At 38.1% G+C, this 7,755-nt stretch overlaps 1 long non-coding RNA gene across 1 annotated transcript in view; it reads left to right on the top strand.

Moving 5' to 3' along the window:
• The first annotated feature begins 39 nt into the window (after positions 1 to 39).
• Positions 40 to 7,755, top strand: part of LOC141048798 (uncharacterized) — a 28,575-nt gene continuing 20,859 nt past the window's right edge. Inside the window, exon 1 of the long non-coding RNA XR_012220152.1 lies at positions 40 to 274. This is a non-coding gene — a long non-coding RNA (uncharacterized lncRNA). The remainder of the gene's footprint in view (positions 275 to 7,755) is intronic.

Genomic DNA, 7,755 nt, shown 5'->3' with positions numbered 1-7,755 from the left:
TGACCCCAAATCATATGTGAGGAACTAGCAAAAATCAAGCCTACCCCAAACAGTGTGGTGCTAATTAACATCCAGCTCCAGCCTGAGACAGGGCAAAGCCCAAATCACTGAGCTGCAGAGCAGGAGCTGGAGGGAGAGCAGCAGAGGCTCAGGAGACAGCACCATCACCACCACCATCATCATCATCATCATCACCTTCTTCACTTGTAGCTGATCATTGCTTCTGATAACTTTGTTATTTTTCATAGATTTTGCAGCAGGAGCTCAGCTCCAGGTAAGGACATGAGGTTTGGAATTTGGATAATAAATAGATTGTGTGTTAATAGATGTAGCAGAGCTGGGTTTGTCATTGAACTCTTGGGGGTTGTAATGTTTGGGCAGTTTGCATTAGTTACTGGCCAAATGATCTCTGTTGCAAAAGATGCTCACATTCTCCATTTAATTCATGGTCCAGAGCCCACTAGATTATAAAACGGATCAGACTGGATTTAGGCTATTCTTATGCACTTTTGCAAGTAGGTAAAATATTTTTCTGTAAACCTTTCCAAAAGAATTCAAAATGGGGAAAAATAATATAAAAATTAATATATAGATTCTTTGCATGATCAAATAGGCTGGATCCTCTTTAGCAGCTTTATTATCATTATTATTATGTATTTATGTATGTTGTGGCCAGCAATCTATAATTAAAATATTATAAACACAGCTTATTAATTTTGTTACTTTGCATTTTTTATTAGACATTATCAATAACTTGTTTTTCTCTACAATACAGCATCCCTTGGTAAAAAAATTTTTTCCTCCATTTTGCCCCATAGACTTTTCTACATAATCGCAAAAAAAAAATAAATATGCATGTACAAAATAAATAAGTCACCAACAATACTAGATGAGGAACTAAACACAGGATAAATAGCAGGTTATAGAAACCTTCATGCTAGGAACTCGCAGTCATTTGCAAACAGAGAATGCAATGTGACTTTTTTTTTCCTATTGCAATATTTTGGTTACATTGTAAGAATTGAGGTTTATTTCCTCATCAGGAAACTGCAGTTTTACTATCAGGTGTTAAACAATAATGCAGCACAAAGCCACCTGTAGAGATAAAATCCGGCAGTGACATTTTTCCAAATACCGCTGTGTGTGAACGCATCCCAACACTGCACAAAATCACAAAAAGTAACGTGGCTCTGCTATGTCTGAGTGACTAGGTGTATTTAGGTATAATTCTAGACCAGTGGATTTCCTAATATTGTTTAATTAGACAGCATGAAACTAGTAATAAATGTATTATAATGGTGCAAGCTGTGTGATAGGATTGGCACACCTGGCTACAAGTTAAACACTTTTTCTTACTTTTGAGTATGTGCACCAAAGATTTTGAGATTTTTTTTTTTTTTCTTCTCCAAAATCCTCTTTAAAAACTCTTCCAATTCATTTTCTATAGGAAATCTACTTCTCTGTAAGCGTGTGTACATTCAATGTCATTTTTAGGTGGATACTGTCTGGGACCTGCCTGAAAAAAAAAAAAAAAAAGTGCTAAACAAACAAATAAACAAAACAAAGCTCAAAGAATGAACAGAACACACAGCAATAGGAAGTGACTGGTCCACATCACCAGCGTTTTCCAAAAGCATTTTCTGTTTCAAAGATGATGCAGGCACGCCAGCAGCCAAAAGATGTCATGTGCACATACCCTAGGAGGAGGGTTTTTTTTTAACTTTTTTTTTTTAGTATTATTATTATTATTATTATTATTTTCATGAGAAGGTTTTGAAAAATGTCCGGTGGAAAAAATAAAGTGAATGTTACCTCTTTGGAAGAGATGCAACCAAACAAGGCATTTGGTCCAGTTAGAAGTCTGCAAAAAGTGCTTCGTGAAAAAAAAATCACTTTGGGCTATGTGCAGACTTTTAGGTTTCAGATGCGGAAAACCTCCATCCTGCAAAACTCCTTAAAAACTTTGCGTTTCTACTCTGAAAACTCTGCAAAAAAGACTTTTGAGTGCACATACCCTATGGAATAGTCAAACTAACAAAAAGGAACATTTCCTGAAACTTATATTTTTTTTTTAACACCTCATAAAATTCCATATGCATATACCCTAAGGCTATGTGCAGATATTGCGTTTTTGCAGCTGTTTTTTTCTGCAACTTTCTTTATGCAAATTTTCATCTGCGTTTCACAGTGCCAGCAAAGTCTATGAGATTTCAGAAACCTCATGCACACACTTTTTTTTTTTTTTTTTTCTTTTTTCCCCCTGACTGTTTTGTCATAAGAACTTGGATTTTGCACCCATTGAAAGCAATAGGTAGGGCAAAAAATAAAGGTATTATGTTTTTGGTGCTGCGTCATTGGTGCCAAAACCTGATGGCATTGAACCAGATTTTTTCTTTATGCACTAAACTTTATCAGCATTCACAAGAGACAAATAAATGTACCCTGAAAAAATGCAGCAAAAACTAAGCATAACCTACTATTTGTATGCAGCTTAAACATGGCATAAAAAAAGCAGCAAAAAACGCAATGTGCGAACATAGCCTTAGGGTGTTTTCAAACTTAGGATTTTTAATGGATTTTCTTATCAAGGAACTCTCCAAAAACCACGAGTTAGAGTTGGACAGTTTCTGCAACAAAATCTGAACTGAAAAAATATTGTCCATACTGCCTTCGCTGCATAACTATAGACCATTAACTTGAACCCAAAAACTGACACATGTCCATAATAAATTTGGTGCAAATCATGGCTTCACCTCCCTATTTCACATGGTTATTTATTTTTTTTTAGAGGCACAAAACAGTAAGTGAATAAACTACCAAAAAGTATGACTGAGTGTTGTGCAGCGAGACACCCAACATGTAGAACTTCTGGTACAATATGGACTGCTGAAGTGCAACATTTAGTGCAACTTGACATGTAATCCCCCTTACCCCACCTCAGCAATCCATGACTCCTGTGCATATATCCAAAAATGTTATGGCAAGAACCAGTGCATGTTTTCTGGAACGTTTTAGGTTGAGCTAGGAGTTGCTTCTGGTTTTCCTACTGTTCAGAAACATCTAAAGCAAAAAATACTTTATGTTGTGCTCCATCAGGGACAGAATCCTTTTGTGCTTTGCTTTATGTATAATCTTTTTTTCTCTTCTTTTGGTTACATAAGACTTCTAGTAAACCCATTCATGACATTGTTACTTGTAGATAATATCTATATGTAGCATTCTAGCACTGCAGCAATAGCAAACAATACATACCAGATGACACTTTGTCTTCAATTGTTCATATGTAGATTAAAAGGTTGTAATTGTGCAGGAGACCTGAGCAGGTAGACAGTAGTAGGTGCCTTCTATATATGCTGCAGCCATAATCAGGAGTGTAATGCATGGCACTGATCATAATACTGGAAATAATGCCCTGGGCTTGGAGGGCATCCTGACCCTGGTTCACTGCCCTCTTTAGTTTAGCTGGTGTATATAATGTAATAGATTAGAGATATTAGTTAACTCAATGATCATTCACTAGGCTGTAATATATATGATCTGCTAATAACCTGAAAGGAACACTTTGACAAATGTTCACCCAAAACATGACCAACCCCTATACTTTGCCTTTCCTTGCACTCCGCAGGCTCCATTGACAGGTCCCATTGACCTCCTGGGCACCAGGCTCTGCCCTATCTGCACCCACTGAATCTTGATGTTTTAATGAAAGAAATGGGAATTAGTAAATTATGACTCTGGGAGATTATTTAGGGCCGGTGTAAGCATAGCACACAGAGTAAACACAGGTTATTAGGAAAGGGTCTGGGGTGTAGGCAATGATTGGGAGGGCACAGAGGATTAGAGGTAGTGAAGTGTCCTACACACCGAGGCTGTGGCTCCAACCTCTGCAGCAAATCTGCCAACCTGGGGCAATGTAGGGAATTCATATTAAAATACATCAATATTTTTTTTCTTAAATAGTAATTTTAAAATTTTTTTGTTTAAACAATAAATACAATAATTATTCAGCATCATTGCACTTGTTTTAATCTTGTTCTGTTTCAACTTGGCAGGAATGTAAAATATTATAAAGTAATTCAGGATTGGCAGTCATCGTGGTGCACAAAGAGTTAAATGACCAGCTTAGCTCTACTATATGTGAGTGTGTATATGTATGTAATCTAATATATAAAGCTCAATGTATGTATGTGTGTGTATGTACGGGATTGGCATACGCACAGTCGCAGCTACAGCCACAAAATTTGGCACAGTCACACGTCTGGACCCCGAGAGTGTCCTAGGCTATGTTGTGAGGCGAAATTTTAACCCCGCGTGTTCCAATTCACCAAACAATTTTGCCCCTATCTACATAATGGGGGGAAAAAGTGTGTGCGCATCAAGCCCCGCCCCTCATTATGATGTCATAATGGTTGCCATGGCGACGCTGATGTCATCATAGGTTGCAAGCCCCGCCGCTCATTATGATGTCATAATGGTTGACTATGGGATGGAGGATGTGTGATGGGTATATGGGCACTCGACTATGGGATGGAGGATGTGTGATGGGTATATGGGCACGGGACTATGGGATGGAGGATATGTATGATGGGTATATGGGCACTGGACTATGGGATGGCGGATATGTATGATGGGTATATGGGCACGGGACTATGGGATGGAGGATGTGTGATGGCTATATGGGCACGGGACTATGGGATGGAGGATGTGTGATGGCTATATGGGCACTGGACTATGGGATGGAGGATATGTATGATGGGTATATGGGCACGGGACTATGGGATGGTGGATGTGTGATGGCTATATGGGCCTGGACTATGGGATGGTGGATATGTATGATGGGTATATGGGCACTCGACTATGGGATGAAGGATGTGTGATGGCTATATGGGCACTGGACTATGGGATGGAGGATATGTATGATGGGTATATGGGCATGGGACTATGAGATGAAGGATGTGTGATGGGTATATGGGCGCTCGACTATGGGATGGAGAATATGTATGATGCGTATATGGGCATTGGACTATGGGATGGAGGGTGTGTGATGGGTATATGGGCACTCGACTATGGGATGGAGGATATGTATAATGGGTATATGGGCACGGGACTATGAGATGGAGGATAATTATAATTTGTTATAACTAACCACAGTTAGCTACTATGCCCGGGCAGCGCCGGGCTCTTCAGCTAGTATTTATATATGTGTATAAATATAACAGAACTATTAAAAAGGGATAAAGAACTTTATATACAGGTAAAACACATTTATATAAGGTGAGATTCTTACTAGTTGCTCAGATTCATCATTGACCTGAACCCCATTTTGACTAACCATAAGCTCTCTTGGATATCAGGATCCTGATGTTACAAATTTCCTGCATAATATTTGGAAAAATATATTTCATTGGTTTTTATATCAACAGAGCTTATATTTCAGTATACAAGATCCCAATAATCTAGGGGCGTTATATCCCAATGACGTGTGTTTTTTATTATTATTATTTATTTTTATTTATCACTGCTCATTGGGAACAATATTTGGAATTGAGAGTCCTCAGTGGTTGATACCTTTTAATGGCTAACTGAAAAGATGGTAACACATTGCAGCTTTCGAGACTACTCAGGTCTCTTCATCAGGCTAGACTAATACAAAATCTGAAGTCACATATTTATACACAATACAGCACAGAACTGTCATTATTGGGAGAGTGATAAATAGTTGTGTCCATAAATATTGGAACAGTTTGTAGATGAGGAGTGTGAATATTTTATTGTCCTCTGATTGGGGTCTGGTTCTGTGTTGTGTGATGCCCCAGAAGGTCTGAAGAGCAAATTCCTTAATTGATGTAAAAACACATAAATCCATGCAATACATTCATTCCTGCATTGAGTGTGTCAAAGGTTGTCATAAGCTTATACTCCCAGACCCTTCTGTCTCTCTGAGATTTGAAGTTACCTTTCAATACCAGTAATTTCATGTCCATGGTGCTGTGATCAGGGATACAGAAATGTTTTGCCACCAGTAGATCCATTCTTTTATCTCCTATTGTGTGACGATGAGAATTCATCCTTGTTCTAAGCTTTTGTCCTGTCTCCCCCACATACAGACTCCCAGTTAGACATTTAGTCCAAATAACTAAGTACACCACATTAGATGTGATGCAGCTGAAAGTACCCGGGATCTTGTAGTCCTGATGTGAATTGGGGATCTTTATCTTGTCCGTGGTCATCATTTTAGTTGGCCCTTAAAAGGTATCAACCACTGAGGACTCTCAGTTCTGAATATTTTTCTATCTACTGGCTAACACTGTACAAAGATATACATCTTTCCTGCTCATTGGGAAATAACTTGAATAAATCATTGGGTTCCGTTATCCTGAGCTATATCTTCTATAGATAAAATAACCTATGAAATATATTATTCCTAGGAAAAGAAAAGGGTAGAAATACAATAATGCTAAAAAACATAGAATATTTTAATTATGATTGCATTGTAACATCAAAATAACAAATATAAATATTTCTAATAATAAATTATTTAGTGTCTCCCGTTACCAGACTTTACACATATATCCAATTCCCTAACTTGACTTGTTCCAGAGGTGTATGCATTGAAAATACAGGTAGGTTTATGCAGTATACAAATGCGGAGTACGGTATTTTGCTTTGTATATTTATACATATAGTTTGTAGATATCAATATGCACAATGTTATGTTAACTATAAAAACTAATGCAGAACTTGTTTACCTGCAGTCATAGGTAATATTGTGGATACTCAAAATTCTGCTGGTGCAGTCACTGTGTACATACATTACATTACTGATCCTGAGTTACCTCCTGTATTATACCCCAGAGCTGCACTCACTATTCTGCTGGTGCAGTCACTGTGTACATACATTACATTACTGATCCTGAGTTACATCCTGTATTATACTCCAGAGCTGCACTCACTATTCTGCTGGTGCAGTCACTGTGTACATATATTACATTAGTGATCCTGAGTTACATCCTGTATTATACCCCAGAGGTGCACTCACTATTCTGCTGGTGCAGTCACTGTGTACATATATTACATTACTGATCCTGAGTTACATCCTGTATTATACCCCAGAGGTGCACTCACTATTCTGCTGGTGCAGTCACTGTGTGCATACATTACATTACTGATCTTGAGTTACATCCTGTATTATACCCCAGAGCTGCACTCACTATTCTGCTGGTGCAGTCACTGTGTACATATATTACATTACTGATCCTGAGTTACATCCTGTATTATACCCCAGAGGTGCACTCACTATACTGCTGGTGCAGTCACTGTGTACATACATTACATCACTGATCCTGAGATACATCTTGTATTATACTCCAGAGCTACACTCACTATTCTGCTGGTGCAGTCACTGTGTACATACATTACATTACTGATCCTGAGTTACATCCTGTATTATACCCCAGAGCTGCACTCACTATTCTGCTGGTGCAGTCACTGTGAACAGACTTTACATTTGTGAGTTACATCCTGTATTATACTCCAGATTTGCATTTCTGCTGGTTGTTATTGGAAACAGTCAGTAAGTTGCACTCTGATGAGGTTCAGCTTAGCTGAGCTCCAATTATTAAGTGGGGACAGTTAGATTTTTCTACATCAGGCATAAATACAGAAATCACAAGTCATTCATTACAGGATTATGTTATATGGCTACTTTTCTATCCTGACATTGAGAACAATACTGCGGCTTCATGTTGAGCTATT

Source organism: Dendrobates tinctorius, unplaced genomic scaffold (assembly GCF_039654945.1).
Source record: "Dendrobates tinctorius isolate UK_male_01 unplaced genomic scaffold, ASM3965494v1 ptg000138l, whole genome shotgun sequence".
NCBI lineage: Eukaryota > Metazoa > Chordata > Amphibia > Anura > Dendrobatidae > Dendrobates > Dendrobates tinctorius.
Note: the sequence above shows the minus strand (reverse complement) of the source record. Positions and strands in the feature narration are given on the sequence as shown.